Genomic DNA, 20475 nt, shown 5'->3' with positions numbered 1-20475 from the left:
TATATATATATATATATATATATATATATATATATATATATATATACACACAGACACACACACACTTTCAAAGAATATATAGCTTGTAGGTGGAGAGTGGGAGAGCTGACAATATAAAATAATTCCATACAGGTTAGTGATTAGGCTAAACACTATATTATATATTTACATTATTTAGATTTTCTTGGAGTATAGCACTTATTGATAAATGAAAGAAACATTCCATTCTAGGAATGCCAGGAGTTACAGCACATCAGACAGTGCCAGGCAGACACTGGTACTCCTGCTGTTGGTAAGGACTACAACTCCCATGATGCTCAGCCCTCCCCCACCCAGCACAGAGCTGCCACTGACAGCCACACTCACCATGGTGCTCTCCTCACAGCCACATCACACTTCCTTGTCACCGGTCGCGCTGAGTGACGTCACCTCCGCCCGCTCCCTGATTGGACGGTTGGTATTACCCGCGCTGGCTAGGAAGGAGGGAGGGGGTGGATCCGAAGCATTCTTACCGGTTCCTTGTTGAATCTGCCGCTTGGTTGCTAGGCTGTGTGACGTCACGCACCCCGGCGGAATTTTCCGATTGGTTGAGCGCAGCCTAGCTTGTGAGGGTGAATGCTGTGTCTTGGGAAGTGCTGGAAGCAAGTTACGTTGGCCAGTGAGGTAGGCCTGCGGTGGGGGGGAGGAATGGGATGAGCCCCCAATGACAGACTTACAAAGATTTACTGTATGGTGGAAGGAATAACACTGTTATAACACTGGCAGGGAGGCTGGGGGCAGCTCAGCACAATGATGGCTGGCTGAGCATTCTGGGAAATGTAGTCAGCTGCTAATGGAGAGCCAGTCCACTACAAGGGGAGAGCAGCCTCCTCTCACTGCTTATCAATGCATGGGGAATAAATAAATAAAATATGGAATTCAGGCTGGAGATCTCTGTGTTTACAATTATACAGGTCACATGGCTATTGTTTATTCATAATATTTATACACAGCAGCTCTATCATGGGCTTTATACACTGACAGAATGACTCTGTAATGGGTGAAATGTAAACAATTCATAAAGCTGTACCAAGTATAGGTCCACAATACACAATTCAGGATTAAAGGGACACTGTAGGCACCCAGACCACTTCAGTTCATTGAAGTAGTCTGGTTGCCAACTCCCATCACCCTTAATCCTAGAATGGTAATTACTGCAGTGTTTAAAAACTGCAATAATTACCTGCTAGGGTAAACTCCTCGACTCATGCGTGAGGACCTCTAGCATCACCGGACTCCCCATAGGAAAGTATTGCATAATGCGTTCCTATGGTGAAATCCTAATGCGAGCGTAGAGACGCATTGTTTTAGTGCATTTATATGAGGAGATGCTGATTGGTGCAGTTTTGGGTTTTGATGCGCATGCTTAATAGCCTTCCAATGCTTTCCTATGGGAAAACATTGGATTGACTGAGATAGTAAAAACTGATGGTCTCAGCCATGGAGGTGGGGCCAGCCGTGGCGAGACAAGCATGGTGATGGAGAAAAGGTAAAATCTTAATACTCCCCAGAGACGGAAGGCCAACAACCTAAATATCTATTCAAGTACTATAGTGTTAGGTATATTTGTTTGTATTCTTAACACTATAGTGTTCCTTTAAGAACCACTGACTTTGTATTATTAGACTTTATACAATAAGCACATTTTGATCTAAAATTTGCAATTCTCTTAGCAGTTGTCCACAATCCTCTGTCATTTATTAAACTGAGTATTGTGGAGAAATTGCTAATTTTATGCCGAAATTTTATTTCATAGCCGCTATTTCTCCAGCTCTGCCATTTGTATAGCAAATAAACAAAACTAAAATACAATTTACTGTTCTCATATATACAGTGTTGTGAAAATGTTTCCCTCTTCATAATGTTTTTGTATATTTTTCACGCTGAATGGTTTGAGGTCTTCTTAGTGAATGCAATATAAAAACATGAAATAAAAGATTTAAAGGAGAAACGTCACTTCTTATGATTTTAATAATCTGTTTATGTGTCCCATATATTTAAGAAATATGTTTTTGTGAGATTTAAAAAATAAAATGAAATGTAGATTGCCATTCTGAGTGACTTAATTCTGGATCCCTGTGAGTCATCTTTATTAATGTTGCTATTTTATGCCATTGAACATAGTGAGAGGAAGGAAAAAAGTGAAACAATGTTTCTATTCTCCCCTAAACACTGCTTGCCCGTGGTTACTCTGTGTTATAACTACTAATCCTTCACACAGTGCCTGCCAACCAGCTATTACTGCAACTGGCAGAAGAACAGTGACTACAGCAGAGGGGTGCTCTGGTATTTCACTGGTTGTACATCTGCCGCTAACGTATCCGTGCTCAGACATGGTGCTAGTAATTCTAATATACCTACTTTTAGACCCAGGGCTTTCGGGGGCCTACTTGGGGCTCAAGCCCTGTCAGCTCCCCCCCATCCCAATATCCCTGGACAGGATGTATCAGTAGAAGCTCTGGCAATAGCCACATTTTACCAAATATCTGGTTTTACAAGATACAATAGTCCCTACTTTGTTTCATGTATATGTTTAAAGTTGAAAATGTCTTAATGAAATGCTCAAAAGTGAGAGTGCAGCTTAAACTTGGTTTCTTCTGAGTAATTCTGAGGAGAACCTCCTCTCATGCTATAGAACAATAGACCTGCTGCATAGACCGGTTGTGCTTTAGATCACTACCTAATGACTGGACATTCTTCTTCAGAATTTTCTTAAAAAGAGCAGTCTTCTTGAGACTTTCAATGATAGCACATCATCCAGGCCCTGAGGATTCAAACCATCCATACGCCATCATACTGACTTTTGATGGTGGTTTTATTGTTAAATGTTGTGTTTTGGATTTCTTTGCCAGATATAATGGGACCTATCCTATGTCTTCCAAAATCTTTGACTTGTCTGTCCACAGAACATTATCCCTAAAGGCTTACATTTTTTCTTAAATTGCTTTTATGCAAATGTGAGATGAGTACTAATGTTTCTCTAATTTAGTAGTGGTTTGTGCCTGGCAAGTCTATTACTTTTACTATTACTCTGTTTCCTTTTAATTGTTAAATTATCAAAACGGCCTGGGTTGTTTTTGAGACTTCTTGGATTTGTGGTTACTGTGCCATTCGAGGAATTTTGTTAGGTTAGCCACTCCTGGGAAGATTAACTAACTATTGCTCTAGATTCACTGGGGTTTGATTGTAGTCCACAGAGCCTTAGGATTGGATTTGTGATTTGTAACCTGTACCAGGCTGATATCTCAGTATCTCTTCTGTAATTTCATATGATCACTGCATAGCGTGATGGTAAGACTCTAAGAGTCGTGTTTAGATTCAACAGGGCTGGCAGTAGCCAGTCCTGAATGTGTCTGCTCCATCTGATGTCAATGATCAAATACATTTGGTTAATGGGCGACTGAGCAACTAGATTTTCACACAGGGTCAATTGGTGCTGGGTACCTTTTTTCCCCTGCATAAATAAAATTATAATTTTAAAAACTAAACTTTGTGTTTACTTTGGTTCTTTTTGTCCTATTCTACATTTTATATGAAAATCTGGCACATTGATTGTGGCAGACGTAAAAAAACTTTTGTCCCTCCCTATATTTTCTCCAGATGTTTTCACAACATTGTATAAAATGCTGCGTTTGAGTGCATACATTTTCCATAGCATGACTAAACCTTTCCAATTCTCTGATCTCAAATACGTCCTAAATTCACTATTTTAATATGACTTTCTGTGGCGTATATAATAGGTCAATAAACAAAATGCAAATTTTACTAAGCCCGTAGGTATAACTCCTCCCCCCCCCCCCCCCCCACAACCCCCTATGTATGGAAACAAAAAGAGACAGGTGATATATCAGTGCACAGAAAAATGTTTTACAACATGGAATTAATAGTACATGCTTTGATATAGCTCCCTCAGTGCCAAATAGTTATGGTGAAAATGATTGTAAATATATTCGTTTCAAGCTCTTCCCTTCATCCCTCATAGAAACTTTATATTCTCCTAATGAAAGGACACAATCATGATCAAGTGCCAGTTTTAGTGACCGTAAAATTATTTAAAAGTTTGTTGGTTATTGACCGTAGAAGTAATGATAATAGGTTACATATGGAATTAACATATTGTGTTCCAAATGGACCTTTGTTATGTTTATGTGTAGTGTACATGTGTATTTTTGTTTGCTCTCGATTCATTATATAATATTGTCGTAACAATGTTTATTTGTACTTTGTCTGCTTTAATTGTTTAACCAGGAATTAATTGTATACGTGTGATGATCTTGCTTAAGAATGATCATTAACTCTGTTGTCATGTTTGTTCTGATTAGAAATTTGAAAAACGTTATCAGTTACATATAAAAACCTTTTCGCTGTTGAATTTGTCAAGGGAAAGTTTGTTTTTTTGGACAACTCTGGGCACCATAACAAAATCAGCTCAATGAAGGCTTTACGGTATTTTGTGGTCCTGGTTGCCATCTTACTTTATAGCGGGGATTCTCAACCCAGTCCTCAAGGACCCCCTACCAGTCCAGGATTTAGGGATTACCTGAGTGTGTCTAAGGTGTTTAGAAAAAGAACAAAAAAACACCTTGGACACACCCAGGTTAAAAAAAGTCCAGGTTAAAAAAAGTATTGCCCTATAAAGTTTATAGGATAATACTGTTTTTGGACAGTATAACCCCAAAGTGCTTATTATGGCACTCGTTTTCTTGGCCCCTCTGCTGCTTCTTCAGCCACAGCTCAAATGCAGAAGCCTTTCCCTTGCTCACCAGTGAGAGACTGAGAGTATCAGCCTATCACTGTCTGTTCATTGAGAGACATGCTTTAAAAATATATTCACCATTCTAAGGCCAAGCTAAGACTGAATTATTGTGGTTTGAAAACATCAGACGCAAGTTAGATAATGATATTCAATGATAAAGCATTAATATTCTGATTAAAAGATTGGTCTGTTGACTCTGAAAACTTAGATGAAATGCTGATAGCTAATATCTACATATTTGTATTTATTCTCTGATTTACAATAAGAAAATCACTAGACCTTTTTTCCCTCATATTTCTGAAGGTAAACCTGTACTGGATCTGCATTATTTTATCAGAACACTAGAATGATGACCTGATAATAAACTGTCTAGATCAGCTATAGGCAACCTTCGGCACTCCGGATGTTTTGGACTACACCTCTCATGATGCTTTGCCAGCATTATGGGTGTAAGAGCATTATGGGGGATGTAGTCCACACCCTCTGGGGTGCCTAAAGTTGCCTACCCCTGATCTAGATCATATTTCTTTGTTCGGATTGCTCTTGCTTGAGATTAGCTTTACTCTTGAGATAAAATAGTTAAAACTCTGTAGAAGACCCTTCACCACTGAAGATATTTGACCCCAAAAAAGCAGAATGTGTATGTATCTGTGTGTATATATATATATATATATATGTGTATATATATATATGTGTGTGTGTATGTATATGTATATATATACTGCTCAAAAAAATAAAGGGAACACTTAAACAACACAATGTAACTCCAAGTCAATCACACTTCTGTGAAATCAAACTGTCCACTTAGGAAGCAACACTGAGTGACAATCAATTTCACATGCTGTTGTGCAAATGGGATAGACAACAGGTGGAAATTATAGGCAATTAGCAAGACCCCCCAAATAAAGGAGTGGTTCTGCAGGTGGTGACTACAGACCACTTCTCAGTTCCTATGCTTCCTGGCTGATGTTTTGGTCACTTTTGAATGCTGGCGGTGCTTTCACTCTAGTGTTAGCATGAGACAGAGTCTACAACCCACACAAGTGGCTCAGGTAGTGCAGCTCATCCAGTATTGCACATCAATGCGAGCTGTGGCAAGAAGGTTTGCTATATCTGTCAGCGTAGTGCCATGGAGGCGCTACCAGGAGACAGGCCAGTACATCAGGAGACATGGAGGAGACCGTAAGAGGGCAACAACCCAGCAGCAGGACCGCTACCGCTTTTGTGCAAGGAGGAACAGGAGGAGCACTGCCAGAGCCCTGCAAAATGACCTCCAGCAGGCCACAAATGTGCATGTGTCTGCTCAAACGGTCAGAAATAGACTCCATGAGGGTGGTATGAAGGCCCGACGTCCACAAGTGGGGGTTGTGCTTACAGCCCAACACCGTGCAGGACGTTTGGTATTTGCCAGAGAACACCGAGATTGGCAAATTCGCCACTGGCGCCCTGTGCTCTACACAGATGAAAGAAGGTTCACACTGAGCACATGTGACAGACGTGACAGAGACTGGAGACGCTGTGGAGAACGTTCTGCTGCCTGCAACATCCTCCAGCATGACCGGTTTGGCAGTGGGTCAGTAATGGTGTGGGGTGGCATTTCTTTTGGGGGCCGCACAGCCCTCCATGTGCTCGCCAGAGGTAGCCTAACTGCTATTAGGTACCGAGATGAGACCCCTTGTGAGACCATATGCTGGTGCGGTTGGGTTCCTCCTAATGCAAGACAATGCTAGACCTCATGTGGCTGGAGTGTGTCAGCAGTTCCTGCATGACGAAGGCATTGATGCTATGGACTGGCCCGCCCGTTCCCCAGACCTGAATCCAATTGAGCACATCTGGGACATCGTGTTTCGCTCCATCCACCAACGTCACGTTGCACCACAGACTGTCCAGGAGTTGACATATGCTTTAGTCCAGGTCTGGGAGGAGATCCATTCAGGAGACCATCCGCCACCTCATCAGGAGCATGTACAGGCGTTGTAGGGAGGTCATACAGGCACGTGGAGGCCACACACACTACTGAGCCTCATTTTCATTTTGTTGTCTTCAGTTCTTTAACCCCTTAAGGACACATGACATGTGTGACATGTCATGATTCCCTTTTATTCCAGAAGTTTGGTCCTTAAGGGGTTAAATAAGTCACTGGCTTTTTAGTTCCGGGTTCCGGAATTTCCATTTCCAGTATTTGCTCACTTCCGGTTTTCGGCAGTGTAAACTGTTGGAACGCAAACGTGCGTTCCACCGTCAAGCGTTTGTACTCTTCCGCTTCCGGTTTGCGTTCCAACCATATGGAATAGGACAACTTTATTAGTTAGTGTAGAAACACACATCATGTTTCATAAAATCGCTTCAATACACATCCATATGTCTACCAATAATCGATTGTCATTTATTCTCAGACTGTGTGATTTACTTATTTATTATCATTTATTCTCAGACTGTGTGGTTTGTTTATTTATTCAATCAATATAAAAGATATAAAAAACAAAAGCTGTGCTATTAACCCCTTAGCGACCGAGGACGGTTCAGGATCGGCATTTTTGCATTGCCGACCGATGACGGTCCTGAACCGTCCTAACGGTGCAATGTACTTACCCGATCGCCGTTGTTCCCCATGGCGGATTAGTTCCCCTGGGGATCGCTCAACAGGGCGATCACATGGCCACAATAGGTGTCCATGTGTCTGCCAGCATGGGGACTGTCTGTGCTGACAGGCAGTCTCCCTGCTAGTGTAAAATCAGAAAAAATAAATAAAGGTACATGTTAATAAAAATAAAAATTATTATATACGTGTGTATATATATGATATATATATATATATATATATATATATATATATATATATTATATCTATATAATATATGTCTATATATCATATATATATATATATATATATATATATATATATATATATAATGTCATACTAAGTGTATTTTTATATTAATATGTACATATATTAATATAAAAATACACTTATAATTAAATTACACACGTGTATATATATATATATATATATATATATATATATATAGAATATATATAATAACTATATATATTGTGTATATATATTATAAAATACAAATAATAAGTAAATTAAATGAAATTAAACAAATTACAAATAATAATACATTTAAAAAAAAAAAATACATATCTATATGAAATTTTATTCTAACTGTATTTTGATATTAAAATATATATATTTATATCAAAATACACTTAGAATGAAATTGTATATCTATCTATGTATATATAAATAAATAAAAATAATACGAAATATACATATGTCCATATACAAAATTACATAAATAATTATATAAATATACACGTAGACTTCAAATATATAAATATGCATATATATTTAAATTCTATGTGCATATTTATGTAATATTTTTACATAATTAAGTAATTTTATTAATTGCAATTTGAGGGACCCAGGCCGAAATTCTAGAGAATTTAATTTGCTAGCACTGTATTTTACCCTGTAACTTTCTATGACACCCTAAAACCTGTACATGGGGGGTACCGTTTTACTCGGGAGACTTCACTGAACACAAATATTAGTGATTCAAAACAGTAAAATCTATCAGAGCGATGATATTGTCAGTGAAAGTGACTTTTTTCGCATTTTTCACACACAAACAGCACTTTTACTGATGATATAATTGTTGTGATATGTTTTCCTGTTTTGAAACACTAATATTTGTGTTCAGGAAAGTCTCCCAAGTATAACAGTACCCCCCATGTACAGATTTTATAGCGTTTTTGAAAGTTACAGGGTTAAATATATGGGTCAAATATTTTTACATTGAAAATGGCCAGGTTGGTTACGTTGCCTTTGAGAGCGTATGGTAGCCCAGGAATGAGAATTACCCCCATGATGGCATACCATTTGCAAAAGAAGACAACCCAAGGTATTGCAAATGGGGTATGTCCAGTCTTTTTTAGTAACCACTTAGTCACAAACACTGGCCAAAATTAGCGTTCAATTTAGTTTTTTACTTTTTTCACACAGAAAACAAATCTGAACGCTAACTTTGGCCAGTGTTTGCGACTAGGTGGCTACTAAAAAAGACTGGACATACCCTATATTGAATACCCTGGGTTGTCTACTTTAAAATAAATATGTACATGTGGGGTGTTATTCAGAGACTTTTGACAGATAATAGTGTTACAATGTCACTATTGATAAATTTGAAAAAATGTATGTTTTGAAACCGCAATATCCTACTTGTACCTATAACCCTATAACTTGCAAAAAAAAAAAGCATGTAAACACTGGGTATTTTAAAACTCAGGACAACATTTTGAATCTATTTAGCAGTTTTTTTAATTCACTTTTGTAGATGAGTAAAAGATTTTTCAAGTAAAAGTCAAAAAAACATGTATTTTTAAAAAAATTTCATCATATTTGTTTGTTTTTTTAAATTAAATTACATGAGATTATATAAATAATGGTATGTAAAGAAAGCCTTTTTTGTCCTGAAAAAAACAATATATAATTTGTATAGGAACAGTAAACGAGAGAGCGGAAAATTACAGCTAAACACAAACACCACAAAAGTGTAAAAAGAGGCCTGGTCGCAAATGTACAACATCGCAAAAACAGTCCGGTCCTTAAGGGGTTAATATTGCTATTTGCAATATTTTAAAGAAACGGTAATATATTTAAAAAAATAATAATTTTTATATATATTTTTTTTTTTTTATTATTGGCTCCCAGGAATTATATCAATTGTATAAATAAGATGTTGAAAAATAAAATGTTGAACACATACATATTGTACTGGGTTCTACCATAATAATAAACTTTAAAAATGCATAAGTGCAAAGGACATAAACATGGAAGCATGCAGGTTACATTGACTTGGAAAGACTTCAAAAACCAATTTTGGGCATTTCACCAAAAAAGATATATGTGTCCTAAAGTGCAATAAATGGAAAGTTTAAAAGTATGTTAATGGTTTCTATTTAGAAAATTCTAAAATATAATGGATAAACGTAATAAAAGGTATGAGACTGTATACATTCTGCCTATTTAAGAAACTTTTAAAAGGGAGTCCGGAATATTTCCTTATAAGGTATATAGGAAAGATGACTTAAAAAGGGGAAATTGGTATAAATTAGTTAAAATCATACAAAATATGGTATCAGTTTATAAAATGGCACAACTCGAAGGATCTCTAACAGCCATCTGAGGAGTGGCCAGTGAAGTTAGCACTAGGCTGTAATGTAAACACTGCATTTTCTCTGAAAAGACAGTGTTTACAGCAAAAAGCCTAAAGGTAATGATTCTACTCACCAGAACATATTCAATAAGCTGTAGTTGTTCTGGTGACTATAGTGTCCCTTTAATCTTTGTATATGCAGCGTTGAAATGCTGCACATAGAAACTTAAAGCATGTGACCCCTTTAATTTAGTGAAGTGATCACAGTGCTTGGAGTAACCCTTTAAGTTATCATTATTGATTAAAACTCTCTATTTGGCATCATCAAGCACAGAATAAGCTATTGAAATGTAATCAAAGCAATCGTTTATAATGCCTTTTAATAGCCTAACAAGATGTCATGCTTGGAAGCTCTATGTTTTGTGATTAATGTTGAACATTATGAATATCATGTTAGAAACCCAATTATATATATACTTGGATCAGGCCATTTTCTAGAGGCCTGTGGTGGTCAGAGGAAATTAATTATTTACAGATTTCTGCTTAGAAACCACATGTGCCACCTCTGAAGCCTGAGTCTGTAATTGTCAAACGTGCAAAATGCGTGACAAACGCTCCTCTCTCGGGCAGTAATTAATGGGATCTACGCAATCAAGACCAGATGACTTAGGAGAACAGGAGAAGGGCAGATCCCACTTTTGGGTGTTTGCAACTGTGTGTATTTTCTTTTTTTTTTTTTTTTATTAGCTGAAAATAAATATTCACTTCTACTTTCATACACATTGCTACATTGAGAATTCTAGTAAGCAACAATTACAAGTTCACAAAAGTAACAATTCTCGGTATGTATACAGTGACGTAGTGAGGTGGAACGAGGCACTTCATACACTTTAAATGTGTGACTAGACCACAATATTACTTGCCCATGTTCACAGCCCTTCCTTTAGAAAGGTGCACTGCACTATTAATACAAATTATTATTGTGCTCGGTTTGACAAATGGAACCTTGCAATACTCTTTCCGTATAGTGTTTTTGCTGTGGTGTTTTGTTAATAATTGCTAAACCATTCTTGTTTTAATGTCTCCCATGCGTCTTTGTGCGCATTGTACTGTGCCTATAAAATCCAACCTTTATGTTTTCTTCATGGCTGGGATCTCCTGTTTGTAAGGACTGTCGAGAATGGCTTGCAGCAGGGGCACTGTGACTGATAGACGTATTACTGTACTCCCTGATAGTTGAATCAGATGGTGGGCAGCAGGACTGATCTCTGGAGCTACATCTTTGAAGTTCTTGATTTAATGTAGAAGTTCTGAATAGTAAGCAGATCTACTAAACCTACATACAGCATTGTGCTATCATCATGATATTTAGCGGCACTATCATGCCGAACTTACCTTTCCCTAATTGCTTCCTCTTCTCTCCCCCTCTTGGGATCTGTTCTTCTTTTGCTATCTGATCTAGTTTTCTTTAAAACCTAAGACAAAGTAGGGACTAATTTGTCTTATGTCTTTTTACTACGCTTGACCAGCTTTGACCCAGTTCCTGTGGGTCAAATTTTTTTCCCTACAATACTCTCCCTTTTCTTTGTGATCTTGCAATGCCTGCTATCAATATTCCCGAACGTCCTGTCATTTAGACAGGACGCCAGTGAAACTACCAAATTTCGTCCTAACAGAATGAGAACAGTTTGTCCATTTGTGTTTAGGATGACCTTTGGTAGTTTTAAATCAGTTCGAAATTTCATTCACATGAATGAAATTCTGATCTGTGCTGTGGCTGCATATTGCAGCTGCTTAGTAGATAGCTCCCTAATTCCCACGGTATTAAAGAGCTATCTACGAAAAGGCTGTAAGACCAAGATTGGTCTTTCGGTCAACTTTACTAATACTAAGTAAAAATTACTTAGTATTAGTAAATAAGGGAGACTGCCCCTACTTACTATACCGTGAGTATGGCATGTCTAGTAAACTGTGAGCAGTGAGCCGGTAGCTTCCTCCACGTAATTAAACGAATGTTAAAAAAATGGTTGAGGCCATGACAGTGCCGCTTTAAGGCAGGTGTTATCCAGTTATGGTATAATTTGGAGCCAAACACACTCATTCACAATCACATTCCTAGAAGTGTGTAAAGTACTACACTTAAAGCCACGTGTGTATATATATATATATCGCTGCCCCTTGGGATTTGTCGAACCCCACAATAATATGATCAATAACAGTGAGTTGGATATGCTTCGAAGCATATTAGATAAAATGTAGTGCATATCTCCCTATTGTCCTGTATCCATCAGTAGAGTCTCAGTCAGGATCAACTGTCCATCTGTTTTTTTTTCCTTGTGTCTTGGTACCGTGCTTCTGGAGATCTTCATGAAAAGCCTTCATGAAAGTGCTTTGCAAGCGCGTCAACCAAGCAAAGCCTATGCAGGTAATTTCTGCAGATTAGAGAGAGCTTAAAAAGCATGGGCACCTTAGTATACTGACGCTAACCCTTCCACCCTCCAGGCTTTTATTCCTTCCAGTGCTAGGTGCGCCAGCGAAAAAATTAAACTGATACTTTTTTTTTTTCAATACGTTTTATGTTTATACGTTTTGTACGTTTTATGTTTACACAAGTTCTTAATCCCTGGGTTGGGACAAAAAAATTGGGTCCCCATGCAAGTTCTTTGGGCCCGGCACATTATATTCACAATGCTCACATTAACTGCACTGTAGAAGAGAGCAGTCGTACATCAAGCTTATATATAAGCTGACTATAGTGTCCCTTTTAATATTCATATGGATCTAATTATATGCTAAATAGTAAAATCGAGGCAAAAATTTTATTCTTTCAATTTAGTTTTTTTTCCACTTAAAGGTACTTACATGTGTGAAATGTCATGATTCCCTTTTTTTCCAGAAGTTTGGTCCTTAAGGGGTTAAAGGCAACTAAACCACTTTATCTCATCGAAGTGGTATGGATGCAGTGTCCCTGTTTCCCTTACTTTTAGAGAAACTGCAATGCTTACATTGTACTGCTAAAACTTGACAGTCACTAGAGGTGCTTCCTGCAGTTTCACGAAATTTGATTCTGTGAAACTACACTGGACATCCTTATTCTAATGATTCAATTATTTTCTTTAGGAAAGCCTAATGCACGAGTGCCACTTGTCACCCTCCATCTGATGGCCAAGGGATCTCGCCGCTGGAATCAGGCTAATGACTTCAAGGATTATTATTTTTTTTAACCCTTTCTACTAGTACAGGGCTGGGGACCGTGGGGGGGCCTTGAGGGCAGAGGGGTACTCAAGTTTTAGGAATACATCTTTGTATTCCTAACACTAAAGTGTTCCTTTAACAAAAAAACCTCATTGACAATCTGTAAAATGTAGTAAATCTGTTCCTTTTTTTTTATTGTGTGAAAATGCAGTTAATTGGTGAAATGACTGATTGTTAAAACTCTGGGATGGGCCTCTCCGTAAGTATCTGATTACTAAAAATGTATTCTGAAGATTTCCAGAGGTAATGCAATTCCCAAAACAAAGGCCTTGACCCAGATCACTTAAGCTCCCCTAGTCTTGATAACTACTTCCTTTTTTACTTCACAAGCCTCTTGTTGCTTCTGTGTGGCCAAAAAAAAAAAAAAAAATGTTCTGTCATCAAGTGTAGAGAATGGCAGCAAGAATTCTGCTGGCAGACCTGATGTCTATTTAATCCCCTAGTTAACTTTTCCAGCAGCCTTGGGAATTGTTAATAGCATTGTTACTTTCCTTGGAGGGTACATAAACCTGAAATAAAGAAACCATGCTACCTCAGCGCTTTTTAACTTATAGGGGAGCTTACCACCACACATTACAGCTATCTGTTTGCTTCAAGACAGGAGAGAAGGTAACTGTATTCCAGCAGTAAACGTGTCCTTTTTAATAGTCAGAACATTGAGGCTTTTCTTATTTGCAATGTATAATAGATGATTCTTATTACTCCAGAACACGTTTTATTAGATAATGTTTTCTAGTTGTAAATGAATGAGGAACCGTCACATATAATAATTTAAAGTGTAAAAGTAGCCGTTATTGAAGTAAATCAATGTTTTTATATATATATATATATATATATATATATATATATATATATATATATATATATATATATATATAGTTTAATTTGTAGCATATTTTTCTTTAACTTCCCTCTTATGTTAACAGTTACCATCTTAACACAGAGAAAGCATTTCTTGCAAATGGTCTTAAAGGTTCAGTCTAAGAACCATAACAATTTCACATAAATGGAAAGTTTGTGTTGCAAGTCATACCCCACACCAGCTTTCAGCTTTGAGAGTGATTTATGACCGCAGTGATTTATTTAAATTGCTGCTTATATAACCAATCTACCAGAGCTGTCAATCAGGAAGCTGGAACTCTCAATTCCAGGCTGCCTGTATTGCCTTTGCTCCTATTTTGTATGCATGCCTGGTCTGTGACTGTCCTGATAACTGCACACAGTCCTATCCACTAAACAATGAATCAGGTGGTGTTTATAGTCGTGGTACAGCCTCTTTCAGTTTACAGAGAACTTCCATTTAACCTATATCAGGGCTCAAAATATGCACTTCCCGCAAGCCTTTGGAAGTTAGGGTGCTTGAATAATCACTTTAAAAGGCCTTTTCAAACACCATAACCATTACAGCCGAATGTAGTGTATACATTGCTACGCCGCTTTTACTGTAAACGTACCAGTTAATTGTCTTGCATTTTAATTGCTCCACTCTTCTAATTACAGACATCGAATATAAGATTCTAACTTCCCCTATAGGCCACCCGACTACCTGGATGGTGTGCACATAGTCATGCCAATCATGCCAGTCCTCTTTACTTTAAGATGCTGTCTTGTTAGTGATGGCACACACACTGCACTAGTCCCTGTCTGACTCAGTGCTCAATAGTGCCTCTTTGTTAAATCAGTTGTCCTTTAATAAATCACTTGTTTTTTTGTTTTCTTTCTGGTAGATGTCATACGATGGTAAATAAGCAGACACAAAAAATAAACACTCATATTATTACAACAGTCTATAAATCGAAAATCAGTACCATCATTTTATCAAAGGGTATAGAATAGAAGTACAAGGACAAGTTTGCTGGTTTGCCTTCCCATTTCAGCTAATCTTTAGAAAGTGATTCACATCTGCAGTATCGATTTCTCGCATGTGTTTCACACATTTTCAGCCGATGCAGTTATCTGAGAAGTATCCTCTTGTTAAGTTTGTTCAGACTATTTTCTGGCTTTGTCTAACAGTTGAGAATGTAATAAAATATCAGAAGAGTAGGTAAATGTTACAGCTATAGCTGACTTAGTCATATGAATGCCTCGCAAGTAAGCAGTGATCATTTTCTAACCATGTACTGCACTTAGGTGCTAAACCCTAAATTTAGTGTCAATTCCGTCAACATGTTGTAATAGTTATGTGTCCCCACATCCACAAATATTTTGTAAATGTCTACGTCCTGAAAACAACTACATTCTCTTCCTTTAAATCCTATGATTCATACTCCTTTAGTATGGTAATAGATTGATAAGTTGGGAAACTTTAGGTAAGACAAGTCAATCCATAGTCTCTGGTGACAAATTTAGAGGTATCTGATACATTGGGCAATACACACTGTCAGTCCCCCTTTCTGGATACATTGGGGCCTACACACTGTCAGTCCCCCTTTCTGGATACATTGGGGCCTACACACGGTCAGTCCCCCTTTCTGGATACATTAGGGCCTACACACTGTCAGCCTCCCTTTCTGGATACATTGGGGCCTACACACTGCCAGTCCCCCTTTCTGGATACATTGGGTAATACACACTGTCAGTCCATCTTTCTGAATACATTGGGTAATACACACTGTCAGTCCATCTTTCTGAATACATTGGGCAATACACACTGTCAGTCCCCCTTTCTGGATACATTGGGGCCTACACACTGTCAATCCCCCTTTCTGAATACATTGGGGCCAACACACTGTCAGTCCCTCTTTCTGGATACATTGGGGCCTACACACTGTCAGCCTTCCTTTCCTGATACATTGGGGCCTACACGCTGTCAATCCCCCTTTCTGAATACATTGGGCAATACACACGGTCAGTCCCTCTTTCTGGATACATTGGGGCCTACACACTGTCAGCCTTCCTTTCCTGATACATTGGGGCCTACACACTGTCAATCCCCCTTTCTGAATACATTGGGGCCAACACACTGTCAGTCCCTCTTTCTGGATACATTGGGGCCTACACACTGTCAGCCTTCCTTTCTGGATACATTGGGGCCTACGCACTGATAGTCTCTTTTTCTGGATATATTGGGGCTTACACACCATCAGTCTCCCTTTCTGGATACATTGGGGCCTTCACACTGTCAGCCTTCCTTTCTGGATACATTGGGGCCAACACACTGTCAGTCCCCCTTTCTGGATACATTGGGGCCTACACACTGTCAGTCCCCCTTTCTGAATACATTGGGGCCAACACACTGTCAGTCCCCCTTTCTGGATACATTGGGGCCTACACACCGACAGCCCTCCTTTTAGGCCACACACTGTCACTGTAGAAGCACAGATGGGTTTAGAGGAGGAGGCAGTCTACCCAACTACCTCCTCCTTCTCTTCTTGTATCCCACAGTCCTCTCTTCCTCCTAGATCTTCTAACCTTTTTCTCTCTCTCTGTTCAATTGGGGACCAACATGATTTAATCAGAGGCCGTTCTATTTTAATTTGTTTCTGCCTTTATTATCAGAACATCAATGTGGCTGAATATAGTTAAATATTATGTGGATTAATGTAATACCCACTTTGCTTGTCTTCTTTCTTATTTTGGTTATTGTAATGTTTATGTTTTATATTTATGTTGTGTATAGTTTTGTATCCAGCATATGAAGAACTGAATAGTGTGGTTAACCCAAGTCTTCCTAGACCTTTTGACACTCCTGAAAAGCGGTGAGCCCTTTAGGTGCCTTTGGATTGGCTCAGGTTCACCGTGTGGCTTTGAAGTCACAAATATTTAATGCCACTTCAAACATGCAAAATGGTTAACAGCGAATCATTTCATATCCCACAGTTCATGTCTTCTCATTGCCAAGCACGCAGACCATTTGTGGACAGATAGATTATGAACTTCCTAATTTTTACATCTCCAGCTGAGAGGGTGCACTTTGTGTGCTGGGGAAATGGCTATTTGTGGTCAAATTCCTCTCAAAAACTGGAAGGACATTACTTGTATCCCCTTAATAAAACCATAACCACTACAATAAGCAGGTGTTGTGTCAAACACTCCGAGAACCATAATCACTACAGTATACTGTAGTAGTTATGATGCCTGGAGTGTCAATTTATGTTATAAAATCTATACTTTTATTAAAAAATGATGTAAAATCTCTATGAAAAAAGAAAAAAAAGGTATGGACTAACAATGCTCAGTATTCCATGCCTGTGAACCAAATGGAGATATTGCCTCGTTGACCCTAGTAATCCATGTCTCAGCAGTGGTGCTGCCTTAAAGACCACAATTTATACGAAATACAAGTTAAGGAACAGTGTACACAAAAATAAAGTTTTAGATTTTACAATGCTACTTAAAATCACCTATCCCAGCAAACAAATATGGGGATTCAGTTCCACCATATGGCCAGACCAGATCCTTTTTGGTTTGAGCACCATGCCCCTCTACTGCAGATGCCCTTTTGGAGGTGACCATAGGAAAATATACTTTTTAGGAGGTTTAGGGTAATATCATCTTTTTTTTTTTTTTTTTTTTTTACATGTGTTTATCACATTAATTTTGCATGATATATTCACAATTATTTTACAACAGATTTATTAAATACACTTTAGTTCATGTAGCACTATTTAATTTGTCTCCTTTGTTGGAATTTGTGTAGGACCCACCAATATTGGGGTACTTTAATGGAGTGGTGGGTTTAACAAAATATAGCCATATGGTGGAACTGAATCTCCATATTTGTTTGCTAAGATAGGTGATTTTAAATAGCCATGTCAAATGTAAAACTGTAGTTTTGTGTGCACCGTTCCTTAATCTGTATTTTGATTAATATATATATATATATATACACATTACAGCTATGGCACACAGCAAGGTGTTTTTTCTAGAAATATTCTGTGACAAAATGCAATCGTGTTATTTTTGTTTATTGGTTATATCAGTGGTTCCAAAACTTTTTAGGTTCAAGGCACCCTTAATATTTTAATATTTTTCCAATGTGCCCCAAGTCCAAAATATTTTTAGGTTGTGTATGTGTGTATATATATATATATATATCGTATTTATCGGCGTATAACACGCACTTTTTTCCCCTGAAAATAGGGGGAAAATCGTGGGTGCGTGTTATACGCCGATATCCCATAATTACTTACCTGTCCTGAAGCGTGGGCCGGCTTCACAGCTTGCACTGCGGTACAGGAACTTTAATTTCAGGTTCCGGTTTCCGGCGGGACTGAAAGGAAGTGTGCACACTTCCTTTCAGTCCCGCCGGAAACCGGAACATGAAATTAAAGTTCCTGTACCGCGGTGCAAGCTGTGAAGCCGGCCCACGCTTCAGGACAGGTAAGTAATTATGGGAGGGGAAGTACACTATGGGAGGGGGAAGTACACTATGGGAGGGGAGGGGGGGGGGGGAAGTACACTATGGGAGGGGAGGGGGGGGAAGTACACTATGGGAGGGGAGGGGGGGGAAGTACACTATGGGAGGGGAGGGGGGGGAAGTACACTATGGGAGGGGAGGGGGGGGAAGTACACTATGGGAGGGGAGGGGGGGGGAAGTACACTATGGGAGGGGAGGGGGGGGGAAGTACACTATGGGAGGGGAGGGGGGGGGAAGTACACTATGGGAGGGGAGGGGGGGGGAAGTACACTATGGGAGGGGAGGGGGGGGAAGTACACTATGGGAGGGGAGGGGGGGGGGAAGTACACTATGGGAGGGGAGGGGGGGGAAGTACACTATGGGAGGGGAGGGGGGGAAGTACACTATGGGAGGGGAGGGGGGGAAGTACACTATGGGAGGGGAGGGGGGGGAAGTACACTATGGGAGGGGAGGGGGGGGGAAGTACACTATGGGAGGGGAGGGGGGGAAGTACCCTATGGGAGGGGAGGGGGGGGAAGTACACTATGGGAGGGGAGGGGGAAGTACACTATGGGAGGGGAGGGGGAAGTACACTATGGGAGGGGAGGGGAGGGGGGGAAGTACACTATGGGATGGGAGGGGGGGAAGTACACTATGGGAGGGGAGGGGAGGGGGGGAAGTACACTATGGGAGGGGAGGGGAGGGGGGGAAGTACACTATGGGGGGGAGGGGAGGGGGGGAGTACACTATGGGAGGGGAGGGGAGGGGGGGAGTACACTATGGGAGGGGAGGGGAGGGGGAAGTACACTATGGGAGGGGAGGGGAGGGGGAAGTACACTATGGGAGGGGAGGGGAGGGGGAAGTACACTATGGGAGGGGAGGGGAGGGGGAAGTACACTATGGGAGGGGAGGGAGAAGTACACTATGGGAGGGGAGGGGGGAAGTACACTATGGGGGGAGGGGAGGGGGGGAGTACACTATGGGAGGGGAGGGGGGAATACTAGGGGAGGGGAGGGGGAGAATACTATGGGAGGGGAAGGGGAGAATACTATGGGAGGGGAAGGGGAGAATACTATGGGAGGGGAAGGGGAGAATACTATGGGAGGGGAGGGGGGAGAATACTATGGGAGGGGAGGGGGGAGAATACTATTGGAGGGGAGGGGGGAGAATACTATGGGAGGGGAGGGGAGGGGGGGGGGAGAATACTATGGGAGGGGGAGAATACTATGGGAGGGGGAGAATACTATGGGAGGGGAGGGGGAGAATACTATGGGAGGAGAGGGGGAGAATACTATGGGAGGGGAGGGGGAGAATACTATGGGAGGGGAGGGGGAGAATACTATGGGAGGGGAGGGGGAGAATACTATGGGAGGGGAGGGGGAGAATACTATGGGAGGGGAGGGGGAGAATACTATGGGAGGGGAGGGGGAGAATACTATGGGGGGGAGGGGGGAGAATACTATGGGAGGGGAGGGGGAGAATACTATGGGAGGGGAGGGGGAGAATACTATGGGAGGGGAGGGGGAGAATACTATGGGAGGGGAGGGGGGAGAATACTATGGGAGGGGAGGGGGGAGAATACTATGGGAGGGGAGGGGGGAGAATACTATGGGAGGGGAGGGGGGAGAATACTATGGGAGGGGAGGGGGGAGAATACTATGGGAGGGGAGGGGGGAGAATACTATGGGAGGGGAGGGGGAGAATACTATGGGAGGGGAGGGGGGAGAATACTATGGGAGGGGAGGGGTGAGAATACTATGGGAGGGGAGGGGTGAGAATACTATGGGAGGGGAGGGGGTGAGAATACTATGGGAGGGGAGGGGGAGAATACTATGGGAGGGGAGGGGGAAAATACTATGGGAGGGGAGGGGGAAAATACTATGGGAGGGGAGGGGGAAAATACTATGGGAGGGGAGGGGGAGAAT

At 40.4% G+C, this 20475-nt stretch overlaps 1 protein-coding gene across 2 annotated transcripts in view; it reads left to right on the top strand.

Annotated features, from left to right (window-relative positions):
- The first annotated feature begins 588 nt into the window (after positions 1 to 588).
- The window catches only part of XRCC4 (X-ray repair cross complementing 4), a 274465-nt gene continuing 254578 nt past the window's right edge, over positions 589 to 20475 (top strand). For both annotated transcript variants that reach the window (XM_063456759.1, XM_063456758.1), the window contains exon 1: positions 589 to 663. The gene's annotated coding sequence lies outside the window, so the exon portion shown is untranslated. The remainder of the gene's footprint in view (positions 664 to 20475) is intronic.

The sequence above is a fragment of the Pelobates fuscus genome, chromosome 5 (assembly GCF_036172605.1).
Source record: "Pelobates fuscus isolate aPelFus1 chromosome 5, aPelFus1.pri, whole genome shotgun sequence".
In the NCBI taxonomy this organism is placed as follows: Eukaryota; Metazoa; Chordata; class Amphibia; order Anura; family Pelobatidae; genus Pelobates; species Pelobates fuscus.
The sequence above is the reverse complement of the archived record's forward strand: the minus strand, read 5'-3'. Positions and strand labels throughout refer to the sequence as shown.